Source organism: Mustela nivalis, assembly GCF_964662115.1.
Source record: "Mustela nivalis genome assembly, chromosome: 1".
Taxonomy (NCBI): domain Eukaryota; kingdom Metazoa; phylum Chordata; class Mammalia; order Carnivora; family Mustelidae; genus Mustela; species Mustela nivalis.
In genome coordinates, this window is record NC_139020.1 from 73,703,909 (window position 1) to 73,719,477 (window position 15,569).

General features: G+C 42.2%; 2 long non-coding RNA genes across 2 annotated transcripts; one reads left to right on the top strand and one right to left on the bottom strand.

Annotated features, from left to right (window-relative positions):
- Positions 1-1,694: 1,694 nt before the first annotated feature.
- LOC309840089 lies at positions 1,695-15,077 on the bottom strand. The gene is made up of 4 exons (XR_014298562.1): positions 15,004-15,077; positions 4,849-4,968; positions 2,736-2,891; positions 1,695-2,021 (listed from the first exon to the last, which is right to left on the bottom strand). It is a non-coding gene; the product is annotated as an uncharacterized lncRNA (long non-coding RNA).
- Positions 2,018-15,079, top strand: LOC309840094. The gene is made up of 4 exons (XR_014298563.1): positions 2,018-2,188; positions 14,039-14,173; positions 14,401-14,484; positions 14,960-15,079. It is a non-coding gene; the product is annotated as an uncharacterized lncRNA (long non-coding RNA).
- Positions 15,080-15,569: the final 490 nt, after the last annotated feature.

The following is a 15,569-nucleotide window of genomic DNA, read 5'->3' on the forward strand; positions in this document are numbered from 1 at the left end:
TATTTAACACACTTGAGAGAAAATTTCAAAATAATCAATCTGTACTTAGAAGCGAGACGTGATCCTTGTTTCTCCAGGCATGTGTAGTTTGCCGCCATGTGATAAACACAACAAGGAAAAGAACAGCATCTACTTAAGAGAAAGCCGTGATTGTGGGAATGAGAGACAGCATGACCAGATTTAATGTTAAAGCAAAACTAAAAACTCTAGGATGGCACTTAAGTGAGCGTGATGGGAAAGTATTGTTTCCTTATAATGATTTTAAATGGAAATTACAATTCAATCACAAATAAAAGTAAATTGTAGACAGTGAGGCGAACAAATCTGTTTCACTCGGATTCACGGTGATTATCAAATTAGCAGCTACTCATTCACCACTAACCGTTTTCAGTCTTCTTGGTCTCTCTAACAACCCTGAATTGAAGCTTCATGGTGATTGCAATAGTGGCAGCTCATCAGGGCTGTATTTTAGCTCTGCTTTTACCTTCCTTGTTTTTCCTTTTCATTGCTTGGCAAGGTAAAAGAAGAAAAGACCATTAGAGGATTGAAAACTTGTGCTTGCACCTGTTTTTAAATTATTTTTTTTTGAAAGATTTTATTTATTTACTTGACAGAGAGAGATCACAGGTAGGAAGAGAGACAGGCAGAGAGAGAGAGGAGGAAGCAGGCTCCCTGCTGAGCAGAGAGCCCGATGTGGGACTCGATCCCAGGACCCTGAGATCATGACCTGAGCCGAAGGCAGTGGCTTAACCCACTGAGCTACCCAGGCACCCCATGCACCTGTTTTTAAGTCATGCAGTACCAGTTGAAGGCCTAGCATCTGGCTACACGCTGTCTCCCAATGCATCTCCTAGCACTCTCCCCTCATTAACTCCACCCTAGCCACACTGGTCACCTTCCTCTTGATCCACATGTCAAGCACACTCCTGCTTCAGGGCCTTTGAACCTGCTATTCCCTCTGCTAGAACATCCTTCTCACCTACATCTGTAAACTTCACTGCCCCACTTCATTCAGACCTGAGTTCAGATGTCCCCACCTCAGAAAATTTGGCCTTCCCCAATGGACTCTTCCTAAATTAATACCCCTGTTACTTTCTACTTCCCCGGTGAGCTTTGTTTTTCTTTCCAAAATATCCTCTTTACCTGATGTAATATTATATGCCTACTTTGTGTTTTGTTAGTGAATGAACCCAATATCGGGGAATTCTGAAAGAATGTCCAGCATGTGTCTGGGAGTACATTGAAATCACCAGGACATTTTGATGTACACCTTGGTTAAGAACATGGTATAAGGTAGGTACTTCATAGCTTTTGGCATCAGTTGGTCTAGATTAAAATTCCAGTTTGACAAGCATAGGACGTCACAACTGTAGGCCCAATCAGATACACAGTAGTAATAATACCTGTTTCCCAAGGTTATGCAGAAACTACCACCAGGTGATGGATTTGAGACAACTTCCTGAACCAGAAAGTGTTATATAAATATTAGTTATTAGTGCATCATTTCTTCTCTGAAGGTGATCTTATATTTTGAAGAATAAAAATTTTTAATAAGAATAAAATATATTTTTAATTAGTACCCCAGACAGTCTTCTCTGAATCAGATCGTTGCTTCTATGTAAACTCTAAATTGTACGTCCATTTCTATCTCTGAAGGCAGTGCAAATGAGAAATGAATCAAATTTGGCCAATACTCATAGCCAATCGAAATAATTCTGTATTCCGAAATTCAGTATTACCACAGCGATTTTGGCAGCACTGCCCCAGTGTGGGCGCGGTGAAGAGCCGAACTCCCGGGGTTGAGAGTCGCTGAACTTCGCTTTGCCCTTCCGGAGTCCAGCTCACCCAGGAAGGTGGAAGCGGCTGGCGGGAGCGCGTGGAGAGGTGGAGGACAGGTGCGGAGGTGAAGGTGCCTCTGGTGGGGAGAGCCGCAGACAGCACTTCTGGGAGCAGCAAGCGGGAAATGTGGCAGTAGCTCTAATCAGAGGAGATTCCAGTGTGGTCCCCGAAGGGGCTGGGTCCTGTGACATAGAACAGTCGGTGAACTGAGTTTCCGACTCTCGCGGCCAGCCTGCACCACGCCAAAGAGGTATTACAACAGAAGTGGCAGTGATAGGAATTAATCCTCCAGAGAGCAGATGTGTGGTTGTCTTTTATGATCTTCAGGGAAGGACTTCAGAACACACAGGTGGGGACATTTTGTTATTCATATTTACGTAACCAAGGAAATAAATGTTTTACAGATACACTCCTATTTAGAAACACCGCCAGCGTGTTTAATTGGGTCAAGAGTGACACCTAGTGGAAAAACTTTGCTAAGCTCTGTTTTCTATCTCCTCCCCACCCTACCCCATCCGGAAGAGTCGAATTAATTTAGTTTATAAAGTTATTCCACAGTATCTCCAAGGGGTCCTAACGCCAATGTCTTTGAAAATTGCACCCCAAATCCTGTAACATCAGGCTCTGTAAGAAATACGGCAAAAGGGGACTAAAAGCCTTGAACTAGTTTTTAAAAGTATGAATGAAGAAACTGGTAAAGGCGACAGTAAAAAAAAAAAAAATCTTTGTCCCAAGGTTTTTTTAGCATGGTATGAAAATTTTCCACTACACAATGAGAACAATTTGAATTTGACTAGGCACCTGTGAGCAGGTAAAAAAAAAAAAAAAAAAAAAAACAAAAAACAAAACAAAACAAAAAACCCGAGCTACTACCTCTGGAAACCCTGCTGAGTGACCTGGCCTCTGGCAATTGGCCCTTGGCTTGGGGTCCAGGAATCCACTCTCGCATGCAATCTATGAGCTTCTGCAATTCATACTTCCCAACTAAAACTGGAGCAGGGCCATCTGGATGTCATCTTGGGCTTCTATCCCTCTTCTCATTTTTTCTCACCCTAAAATCAGAACACATGACCTAACACCAGTTGAACCATAAAACAGAGCCATTGTACTTAAGACTGCTACAAGATATCCAAGATATTCACTTGCTGTAATGACATAGATGTGTATTTGCTCTTTAAGTTTTTGTTTGTTTGTTTGTTTTTAATTTAGAGATCACGTGCATGTAAACAGGAAGATGGGGCAGAGGGAGAAAGAGAATCCCAAACAGACACCCCACTGAGCACAGAGCTGATGTGAGGTTTGATCTCACAACCCTAATCAGAACCTGAGCCAAAATCATTCAAGAGTCAGACACTTAATGCACTGAGCCACCCAGGCGCCCAAGGTGTATTTGCATTTAATGATTTCATATAAGAATTCATTCTACTTCCTAAATGGCCTCTGGGATCATAGTTTGCCTCTCCCCAGAGCTCCACAACTATTTGCAGCTTTTCCGGAGGAGGACTTTACCAGCCCTTCAGTGACATCTCTGTGCCCTTCCAGTGCTCTCTGCTTTCTCTTAGTCCTTCATCCCCTCCTGGCCTGATTGCAGCTCTCCAGTTTTTAACCTTTCTCTTCTGCACTCCTCTCGGTCGCCTTCTCATGGGACACCCACGGGCCCCTGTGCAGGGTTTCCATCCCAGAGTGCTCCCACCCAGCACCTCCATCCCAGGCGCCTCACAATGATTCCTCTGAAACTCACTGAGTAAACATCAATTTGCCATGGAACAGCTCCCACTCCAGGGTCTCCTTTCCACTTAAAGCACACACTTTATGACTCCCATGCCTGGTCTGCACCATGCAGTTGGTTTGCTCTAGAAGCCCCGTTGAGCCTAATGGCATAATTCACTCCTGTTTGTTTAATTGGTTAAATCAGATTAAAATGTGTTTTTGGCAGGGGTATAGTGTGCTCACTTGTGTGTATTTTAATTTTCACATACGCTCTCAACGCTGAGACCCAGAGGCACAGTTTAAAAATTAAAAGTTTACAAAGCCATGCTGATGACAGTCAATACTTAAAATAACTTCAGTTCTCTTGAAGAACTACTGCTCTTCCAGGCCCAAAGAGGTATTGCTCCCTTCTTCAAGGTTCCCTAGTGGCTTCACCCAGCACCATCAGGTAACCTTCAGGAAAACACACAGTCCTGGGCCCCATCCCAGAACTCCTGAACTAAAATCTTCCGGTAGAAGAGTTTTTCCAAAACTCTCAGCCAGCCTCACATATTTTCAGTCCAATGTTAGGATGCACTGCTCTGAATCACTGCCCAAAGCTCACAACATTCAGAAAAATCTAGGAAAGCAACTTTTGTCAGTATTTCCCAGTCTAAAGACGTGCACACTATCTTGATTTTGGCTATATCCATGAACCACCTACTCTACGACTAATCTGTCTGTAGCTATTGGCTTGCATTTTTGCATAAATGATTTTCCTTTTTTTTTTAACTTTTAACATGACCATAAAATCATGACTTTGATGTATAGTGCACAATATAATAAATATGCATCATTAAAAATTATTTTAAAATGTTTTTTCCTGCAGCACTATGCATAGTTTGTGTACCAATGGGGTACACCTACCCTACCTGAGAAAACGCTGATGGAAAGAATCTCTAGTCCCACTTTTTCTTACAAAGAGGGCCCTGAGGACAATTACGAATAGGGGAGTTTGTATGGTCCCATTCTTTATCCATCCTCTCTTCCCTTTAATCCATAACCAACCAAATCACTGGAAGTAGGGGCCAGGGATCAGTCATTCTAATATAAAACCAGGGGTAGAACCCATCATTACATTTCCCCTCTAAAAGCCATTCTCCCCAGTTGGGAACTCCCAATACCCTCTACCACCTCCATAGGGCTACCTTGTATTTGCTGATAAACAGAGGACTAAAAAGCCACTTAAAGTATTCCCACAAGTACAATTCAGAGCCAAAAGGTTGATGCCTTGACTCCAGAATGCCGGGGAATACCAACCTCCAGGGCTGTCTTGTTCTTGTGCTGGACTGATACTCTTGTACCTTCACAGCAGCAGGCCCTTTTCTTCCTTCTTGTTTTACCCTTTCATTAGTTAAATGACGTATTTTTGTTTTTTTACTGTGAAAACAGATGTTCATAGAAGAAAAATTAGAAAGAAAAGGTAAAACAATGAATTTTGGAACACTGAAAAGAAATAAAATAAAATGGAAAAAAAATGAAGGAAAAGGTAATCTACATAAACATTTTTAAACGTCCATAATGCAAAGATGAGACACTTACTTTTGACCATTGAGGATATATATATTCCGAACCTTTCCTAGAATGTGTGCCAGGATTATTCACAGATTGATGTGTGCTGAACTCAGTACTAGAAAAGAACAAGGGGTGCTTCTTTTAGCCTCCTTTATTTCGAACCCAGCACTTGATACATTTCAGTTGCAGAGCTGGAAATGGAAGCTAGCTGGCACTAGAAGGCAAAGGCTTACCCCTTCAGGAAGGAGGCTGGTGCTGAGTGGAGGAGGTCTGAACTGGGACAGGAGGCTCATTAGGGAGGAGGCCAGTGGTAGTGGGTTCTTCAAAAGGGGAAGACCTATGTCCCACTGCACCCCAGACAGCCTTCAAGTAGTGACTTGGCTTCTCAGAAGGGGGACTGAACCCCAGATTTTGGCCTTATCCTACAATGTAAGATCTTTGTACCCAGCTTGGTGGAAGAAATGAAGCTGATATCTTAGAAAAAGGGCAATAAGCACCTCGATGGCTGCCACAGAGACCTGAACAGTTGTAGCCCCTCTCTTTGCTGTATACCATGTAAAACTCAGCTGAGATGGAATTTCCAGCCTGTTCTGGTGAGTGAGTGGGGCCCAGTTTATCTCCTTTAGCATGGTTAAAGCCCTTTGGCTGGAGACCCCAAAAAGGGAATTGAGAGGGTTTTTTAGGGCATTTGGGCTCTTTCTGGATATGTTTAAGGAGACATTAGGGCAACGGGGATCAAATCTGGACTGGGTTCTGTCAAAAAGAAAGGGAATTTGGTGATAACTATCTTAATTTTCACCTTAAAAGGAAAAAACTCAAGTGGGGGAGAGTCGTCATCAGTTTAAAAAGAAAGTAGCAGTCATCAGTGTTAGAAAAGATATTTTAGGTTGTAGAGTGGCTTTTTCTTTATCTTGTTCCAAACATGGTCAGAATGGCCTAGTACAGTATTGTTTATATTCTTAAACATTGTTAACTTCCACTTGGCAACATCATGATCCAGCCACTAGCAGAGCCATTTTTTACTTTACTGAACACAGGACTATGTAATTTCTTTGGCCAAATTAATATCCATTATATATCTACACAGATTTTTTTTACAAATATAGGAGTATACTCTACATACTGTTTGAAAATCTATTTTACCTAATAATATATCAGCAAGAGTACTTTGTGACAGTATTCCTGTGTTATTTTAAATGAGATTAATGGGGTTCCATTGTGCAGATAAGCCATACATAGCTAGCTAGTCCCATACTGCTCCACACTAGAATGATTTCCTCCATGCATTTAAGCCTGTGTGTATGTGTGTGTGTGTGCATGCTTTTGTAATCAGTGCAGTAATGGACATCTCTCTGTATCTAAGATTTTGTGTATATCCACAGTTAGTTCCTTAGGATAAATTTCCACAAGGGTGATCACCAAATTTAAGTGGGACCACAGTTCTAAGGCTTTTGGTAATATTGTCAAATTACCCTTAAAAGTTGTACAATGTATACTCTCACAAAGCAGTGTGGGAGAGTGATTTTAGCCCTGTTCCTTCAATGTGCTTTGTAATTTTGCAATTACCTGCTTTTATTGGTTTCACATTTGGTAGATTTATCTACCTCCACGTGAGTTCAGTTGATCTAAACATGTTAGAGAGACCAAACTATCCACTTAATTGCTTCCTGAGTAAGAGTTTTTTTTATCACTAGTTAAGTAAACAGTCAAAGGAGATGTCCTATTGATAGTAAATCAAGACTGGTTTCCATACACAGAGGACAGTGTATTAAAGTTAAGGTTTTTGCTGACAGAAGTAGTTCTTTGAGTTGTATCTCGAGCAATTATGATTTCATACTCTATGACATTTCAATAAACATTTGTTGACTCTCTTTTAAACACTGTCTGATCCAATTAGATTCTTCTGGTTGCAAGTGACAGAAAAACTCAATTCTTTTTTTTTTTTAGGATTTTATTTACTTATTTGACAGAGATCACAAGTAGGCAGAGAGGCAGGCAGAGAGAGATAGTGGGGGTGGGGGTAGCAGGCTCCCTGCTGAGCAGAGAGTCCGATGCGGGGCTGGATCCCAGGACCCTGGGATCATGACCTGAGCAGAAGGCAGAGGCTTTAACCCACTGAGCCACTCAGGTGCCCCAAAAAACTCAACTCTAAATGGCTTAAACCAAAAGCAGAGTGGAATTTATTGACTCACATAACTGAAAACCCTGGAAGACCGTATAGGCACAGGTGTGGCTTCGTCCTGAAATTAAAGGCTGCCACCAGGATACCCTTCTGTTTAGCTGCCTTTGGACTGGCTTGATGCCTAAGCTTTCTGTGGTGGCCTTTGGCAGCCTCGGGCTTTTTGGTGGATTGAAGATCTTTTGCTTTCTTGGGGCACCTGGGCAGTTCTTTCGGTTCAGTAGCTGCCTTGGGCTCAGGTCATGATCTCAGGGTGCTGGGATGGAGCCTCACATAGGGCTCCCCCTCAGCATAGAGTCTGCTTTTTCCTCTCCCTTGGCCCCTCCACCCTGCTCATGCCTGCTCATGCTCACTCTCTCTCTCTCAAATAAATAAATAAAATCTTCAAAAAATACCTTTTGCTTTCTTCACATAAGATATTATGATAAAACCAAATACATAAAATAGAATAAAACAGAACTGCTCATATTGAAACAGGGATGAGAATCCTAAGCCCCATGTATTTCAACCCCTGTCTTCTTCCTCATCCTCTCTGAACCTCCTATAAGGAGCACTGATCACTTTCGAGTAGGGAAGATGTGGCCCCGAGCACATCCATTGCTGACTCCAGGACACACAGCCCATGAGGGATAGAGCCAATGGAGCTCAAGTGCCCTTCACCCTGTCCCTCTGTCTTGCTTCCCTCACCTCTGTTTATTTCTCACTGCCATTCTGAGTATTGTGTTTCACTTCTATTTTTGACTTAGCACCTCTGCACCCACAAAAAAAAAAAAAGGTAAACAGAACTAAAAGTCTCGGTTGCCCACCATGCATGTATATGCCCAGCCCTTGTGCCTCCAGCCATAGTGGATCAGCGAGACAGGCTGAGGACCAAGCAGGTTCAAAGGTCCATAGAGCTTCTGTATTCCTCCAAGGCCACTTGAGGTTTTTATTTTAAATCCCCAAGATGATGCCAGAAATCAGTGTTTCTCAAGGTATCACCTAAAGACATTGTGGCAACTTCTCTAAGAGCCTCTTAGGGATTCTTGAGTTTAGAAGATATTTTTGGGCAGAGTGCCGGATGAGCGACAGAAGCGAAGGGACCCAAAACAAGAGTCCTAGAGTTCACTTTCCTATGAGAAAGGAAGATCATCAGTTCACCTTTAAGGGATAGAAACATTTTCTTTAGTACACAACTGAAAGTTACAGCCAATATTGAGAAAGAAATGAAAAAGATGACCAAGGTTATGCAAATACAAAAAAGAATCTGAAGTGGTTACAAATAAATATTTTAAATAGCAAAATAAATAGAAATAAAATAACAAATGACTCCATCCATGCCTGGTGAGAAGTATAGCCCAAAATATCACCATTATGTTTCATATCACCGTAATGATTTTCCTGTCACCATTATCATCATATCACTATTACATTTCATTTGCTTTCATAGCCAAGAGATAGATATGGAGGACTAATGTAATTCACCAATATATTCTCTTTCTTTCTACCCATCATCCAACTCTTTCTCCCAGTTTTAATTAAAGCTTTTCTTGTGCAGAAGATTTGGGGCATAGAAAAAACTAAGAAAAGTAAATTAATACATTTTCCAAATAAAACAAAAGAAAAGGGTAAAGGTCATTGGGACCTTGGTAACATTGAGAGCTCCATATATATAAGATCGTGGGTTAGAACCAATAGATAAATGTCACAGAAGATCAGGAAGGGGGCAAGCCTCTCCTCTGTAAAGAATGAATTTTGAAGGGTCTCAGTAAATATAACTCACCGTTTATATGGAGGAAAAGAGTTTCTATCGAAACTATGCTTCCTATAAAAACCCACATGCAACCTTTTTCATTGTACACTGGTATTCTGCAATTAAAAGCAATATGTAATTTGTTGAAGCTAGAGATGTAGAGTCTCTCCAAATGTTCAAGTTATAAAAGGAAAATTTTTTTGTTGAACATAGAAGAAATAGTTAAGAAAAGACTGAGCATGTATGGATATATTCCTTCCAGATCCAGAATCTCTTTGTGAGATTAGTAACATAGAAAATATATTAAGCCTCTCATGATTTGTTTATAGAATTTTGAGGTCTAGTTCACAGAGAAATGTGATTGTCAGGAGAAATAAGTTCATTTTTTTTCATTCATTTTTTTTCACCTTTGGGTTTGAATAATCAAAGAAATTAATTCATATCCCCCTGTGACCACTCACTTTATTCTTCACACCTCAGTTTTTGGCCATCTGGTGGCCAAATTATATTGTAATTTTGTGTTTATTCATCCATCTTTCCCACCACCAAACTCAGCAAAGGCAAGGACGGTATCTTACTCATTTAGGATCCCGAAGGTCCTTGGAGAATGCTTGTCCCTCAGTAAATAAAAGGAACAGAGGCAGAAAAGCAATCAAATGAATTGTATCAACACCTCTTCAATGCTTTGATTTGCTGCCATTTTTACCTTTTTTCCAAATTAATAAAAGGCTAAGTATAAATTCCAAAGAAGAATTGGGTCAGATGATTCATAGACCATGGTCAATTAAGGATTAGGACTGTGGAAGAAAGTTCTAGAAACATTGGTTGAAATTGATTTATCCCCAATAACACCTTTTGCTTTTTTCCTCTGCCAATTTTGTGAAAAAGATAATTAAGCCTAAAACGCAGTATTGTCAGGGAAATGGCAGCTGAAGACAAATAGGGTATACCAGAGGAGGGCGCTCTTACCACAGATATTTACAGTTAACATTTTTTGAACGTTTGCCCCACAGCAGGGCCAACAGAGAAAGTACAGCATTCTTTCCTAAGGAGCTCATAATTCTCCCAGCCAAGCAAGGAAAAGGAAAAACACCAAGGGTAAAAAATTAGAGAAGAATGCCAAAGGTGATGACCACGCTCCCTGGCCACTGCAATCCGGAAGCAGAGCTTTATATGGTTCTCAGAGGACTATTTACCTTCTCCTCACAAAAGCTAAATAAATAAATAAATAAATAAATAAATAAATAAAGGAAGGAAGGAAGGAAGGAAGGAAGGAAGGAAGGAAGGAAAAGATCAAAAAAAAAAGCCAAAGAGAAACTACCGCTATGCCGGCCAACCCACATTCTGGCCTGCCTCAACCCCTCCCTCTGTATTGCCTTTCAACTCTTTTTATTTTCCTTCCTGTATTAAAACAAGTCATTTCATTCTAGGGCTAGGCCAAACCACGTTTGCCGGAAGTCTATAGTGTTAATGATAGTGTTGTACTTTATAGGAGAAAAACAGCCACATACTCCCTGATGCCCCGTGGAGAATGCCTAGGCTTCTGAGCTGTGGAAACAGATGAACCCTATCTCTGTCTTCACGCTTCTTTGGAACAGTTACAGATACAGAACTTTTGGTTCTCCTCCTCCTCTGATACCTATCATTGTACACGATTGATCCAGAGATTGGGAGGAAGATACCCTATCTCATCCTGTCCCAAAAGCCCGGTCTTTCCCGAGGCCAACCCTGTTTGGGGATTTCATTTGTGTGCTGGTCCAAAAGATGCCCTCCTCCTAGACTATGTATGACTCTACAGTTCCAACTCAATTGTCCCACCCTGGTGTAGGTCCTCTTCATTCCTATGGGCTCCTAGGGGTCTCCCTGCTCCAGTGCTCATCCTCTATCTATCCATCACACTGCACTGGAGTTTCCTTCCTAGAAAAAGAGCTGATGCTTGATTCCTACAGCCTTAACCCATTATTCTTCTCATTGCTTACTCCAGCCAGATTGGCCTATATGTTTTTCCAGGAACATAACTGTGCTGCTGCCTAAGGGCCTTTGTACTTACTGTTCTCTCTGTCTAGAATTATATTCTTCAATACCCACATGATTCAAGTCACCTCATTCAGGGTTTTGCCCAAATATCATGCTTTCCCTGACCATGGGCTCCAAAGCAACTACCTCCCATGTTACACTCTACCTCTTACTTCTCCTTACACTGCTTTATTTTTCTTACAGCATTATGACATTATGTTATATATCTCATTGCTTATTTCTGTCAGCTCCCTGAGGGTAGAGACTTAGTTCTGTCTTGTCCACAACTACATTTACAGTACCTGGCACTTTGGATGTTTCCAATAAATATTTTCTGAATTAATTAATTAAACCATGCCTTTCATCCACTCAGTTCCTTCCTCCATTCCCTCAGGTACACCTCATTCATTCCAAAGTTGAACCAAACCCTCTGGCATGGCTTTCAGGGCTCATGATCTCACTCTCCCCTCCTTTTCTGGCCTTATTTCCTACCACACCTCCCCCACCTGCAGTGGACCCTGAGCTGTAGTCAAATCTAGTGATATATCCTCCACTCTCATGGCTGCTCCCCTGTGCTGCTAACTCTGTGCCGTCACCATTTGCTGAAATCCCCCTAATCTCTCAAAAGCCTTCTGACGTGCTGTCTCCCCACAGTGGAGACTTCTCTATTCTCCCCCTCCATCCCAGCCATTGACAATTCTGTCCTTGGTATCAGTTTGTACATCTCTTGGGTTATGTACTGTCTTACACATTATCTCTCCATCTTAACTTTCTCTACCCGTAGACAAAATATCAGAACTGGATATTTTCTCACAGAGAGCGGGGATCTCAACTTCAAATGCCGGCAGAAGCTAGGCACAAAGGGAAATACATGCGAGTATCAGTCTCCTTGGGCTTCTGTAACAGAACACCACAGATGGAGGACTTAATCAACAGAAACTTCCTTTCTTACAGTTCTAGGGGCTGGGAGTCCAAGATGGAGTTCCCAACAGGACTGGTTTCCAGTGCGAGCTCTCTTTGGGTTTACGGATATCTGCCGCCTTCTCCCTGTGTTGGTGTCTTTCCTTTTCTTCTGTAGACACATGGTGAGAGTGAGAGAGAGAGAGAGAGCTCTGGTGTCCCTTCCGCTAAGGACATGGGTCCTAACTGCTTGCTTGCTTGCTTGCTTGCTTTTTTAAAAAAGATTTTATTTATTTGAGAAAGAGGAGAGATGGTGAGGGAGAAGCAGAAGCAGACTCCCTGCTGAGCAGAGAGCCCGACCTGGGGCTTGATTCCAGGACTCTGGGATCATGTATGACCTGAGCTGAAAGCAGACACTTAACCTACTGAGCCACCCAGGTGCCCATCCTAACTGCTTTCTTAACGGCCCTGTCTCTGAATGTAGTCACATTGGGGTTAGAGCTTCAAAATAGGAATTTAGGGAGACACAATTCCATCCATAACAACAGGCCAGATAGGAGGCAGTTCCCCCACTTATCTGGGACCACTGCCACTCAGCTCTAACACACGATCCCAGGCCTGACATAGAAGCCTCATATCCCCCTCACTTCAGAATTTGAAAGAAGCTGAAAATCTAGGTCATATGTAGGTGAGAACTCTTCATTTGAAGTTGCCAGTAACTAGTTAAAATGTATGTCTAGCCTATGAGGACAAAACATTTAACAAGGCAGTGTTCTGGATGCCGGTGGAAGAACTGGGCCAATAGCAAAGAAATGCTTCCCTGATGTCTGTATGTGCCATTGTTTGGAGAACTCTGAAATGAAGACGACATGGCAGGGGAAAGTCTGATTTCTAACTTACGTAAAGACTGCCTACTGCTCCCCCCATTTTCCATGGTGGTTGTCCACTAACAAATTCGGCTGGCCCTGCCCGCCTCCGTTCCCATCTCCCTGGCCACGCGAACCCGGGCAGACCCTTTCTCAGGTCTGCAGTTAATGCAGGAGAGTGAGAAACTGGAGTTGATTCACAGAAAGCCACCGAAGAGGTGAGAGGTCTGAGAAATAAAGATCAGGGAAGGTGAAAGGAACCAAGGTAATTCCGCTCAGAGGCGAGAGGGTTACAGGGTTCGCCAGCAGTGGTTTTCAAGTATATAAAAGGCTCTTGCCCAGGACAGTAATGAGCTGTTCTCCCTACTGAGAACAGAACAAACAGAAAACAGACTCCAAATGCAACATGGGGATTTGGATATCTCTTTCCCCAACGTAAGCATTTGTAAGGACTTTTGTGTTTGAATGGAACTTCATAGTGGAAAAGTTCTTTTTTTCATTCATTATCTCCCTTTTGGCTGTAACATTCTGTGATTCTTTGAAAGTCCTGTTAGAAAAGGTTGTTCATAACGAGAGACGAGAGAATGAGCCATGAGGTGAAAGAAAGACTTCCATCTAGATACAAGGGTGATGTGACGTTGCTCAATGAAAGGTATTCTATTTCTGTATTTACCTATGAGATTCACTATGCACAAAGAAACAAAAATCCAAATGAACTTAGTAATATGTTCTAGGTCGTAGATGACTATCAACAGCCACATTCTCCCCCTCATATACTTTCCAGTTACATACCAAGACAGCCGGGTTTTCTCCAGGAAATGAGGAGTGATAAAGAAGATATATAAATAAATAGATACACATAAGCAAACACACGACCTGTTCCGTGAGAAGTGCAGAGTCATGATCCTCCAGGGCTGAGAGGATCTGCCCTTGAAGGACAGCTGGACCTTTCCTAGGGGCCATGGTAGTGACTTGCATTTCCTTAATTTGCTAAGTGAAAGGAAGAGGAGGAGTGAGCTCTCGTCTCTCGAAATTTGGCAAACCTGGAGCTACAGTGAACTGGCCTCCAAGGCAGCCCTTGGCAGCACAACAACGTTGATAAAGTCCTGGATGTTTCCTCTGTGCTTCCTCTCCCCTCTGTGGCCCAAAGATCCCTGTCCCCGCACACCTCCACTCACAGCCAGCTCTTTTTGCCCAGTGCATCCACAAATCCCAAAAGCAGCCTGCTCTCTTTCCTCACAGGCTCTCTCTGACGAGGAATTCCTGCCGAAGTTATATGGCTTACTCCTCTTTCGAAGAATGCTCATTGTCACATAAGTCACAGGAATGAATCTGGAGGATTTCCCGGATTTCAGATGAGCACATGCCCTCACACAGGTAAAACCTGCCTGCCAAGTTTTTTGGCATTCCTCTTTCCTCCTCTTTTTGCCAATTCCCAAAATTTGTTTCTTTACCCCAGTATTGCCCAACTCGATGTTTCTTCTTGGTGGACTTTTAAAGGCACTCTGTATCCTATTTTAAAGAGGACTAGTTTTTAACTAATAAGAGCAAGAATGCCAAAATTAGATCAAAGAGAAGTGTTTTTGTTGTGTTTTGTGTGATAGGACTCTGTCTGAAGGATACAATAAGGAGAAGGGATCCTATTTAATTAGAGCTTAAAAATTGTAGCTGGACATCTGGAATCAAGGGTGAGTATACCAGGAATTTGAAAGGCTGACAAGCACAAAGAAGGTATTTGAGTCCATGAATTCAGAATAAGCGAAGGGACAGCTTATCTCATTGCTAGTGGTTTCTTCCAAAGCTGTTATGCTCAGTGCTACTGGACTCCGCACTGACTTAGCATAAAAATGGGGGGATGAGGACATTGAATCTATTTGTTTTGAGTAGAGATTACACGTTTGAAATTCCATCACATAAATTTGGAGCCAGACAACCTGGATTCAAATCCCAGATCTGCCATTTGCTGTGACAACCTGGCCAAAAAATGTCATCTCTAAAATAAGGACAAGAATACCAGCCTCCAAGGTTGCTGTAAAAATTAATTTATATAAGATACATTATGCCCATGGCAGTTGTTAGAACGTATCTTTTGAGATGTGGTGACTATTATCATCATTATAGTAATAATTAATGATAATAATAAAACATTTTCACTCCTTGTAGCCTTCTGGAACACACTTCTACAGCTTCCAATCAAGCAAACTTACCTTGAAAGTAGACATTAGCAACCTGGAGTATTGTGGCAAAGGCAGCCCTGGAATTGGCTCAGGCATTGTACTTCCAGTATCTTCCGCTGAGGTACAGAAATGTGTTTGCTGTATCCTAGGCAACCTCCCTCTTTCTGTCACCCTCCCTCCACCTTCCAGCAAACCCAGTCACCTCTGTCCTGCCCGGTGGCTGCTCCTCTTTTCATCCTCTGTTCTTTAATCAAAACTCTTTTCCTTCCGGACTGCGATGTTCTGTGTGTGTGCTCAGACAAAGGTATCATCAGTTTCCTCCTCAGCCAACTGAAACTGCACTAGGTACTCAAGAGGTCTTGATAAATGGGAGTTCTCATCCCTCATCTGTGAAGTGAGAGATCTGGACATGGTTACCTCTAAATTCCTGGGATTCCACAGAAATTCATAGCCAGTTGTGAAGCTGATGTATATTTTCGTGCTGACAAGAGAATTTTTTTAACCACCCACACTCCTCCCAGTTGAGACTAATCTCTGGTTGGGAGGTTAAGTGATATTTAAAGATACCCAGAGAAACTGGATCACCCCCAGCCCAC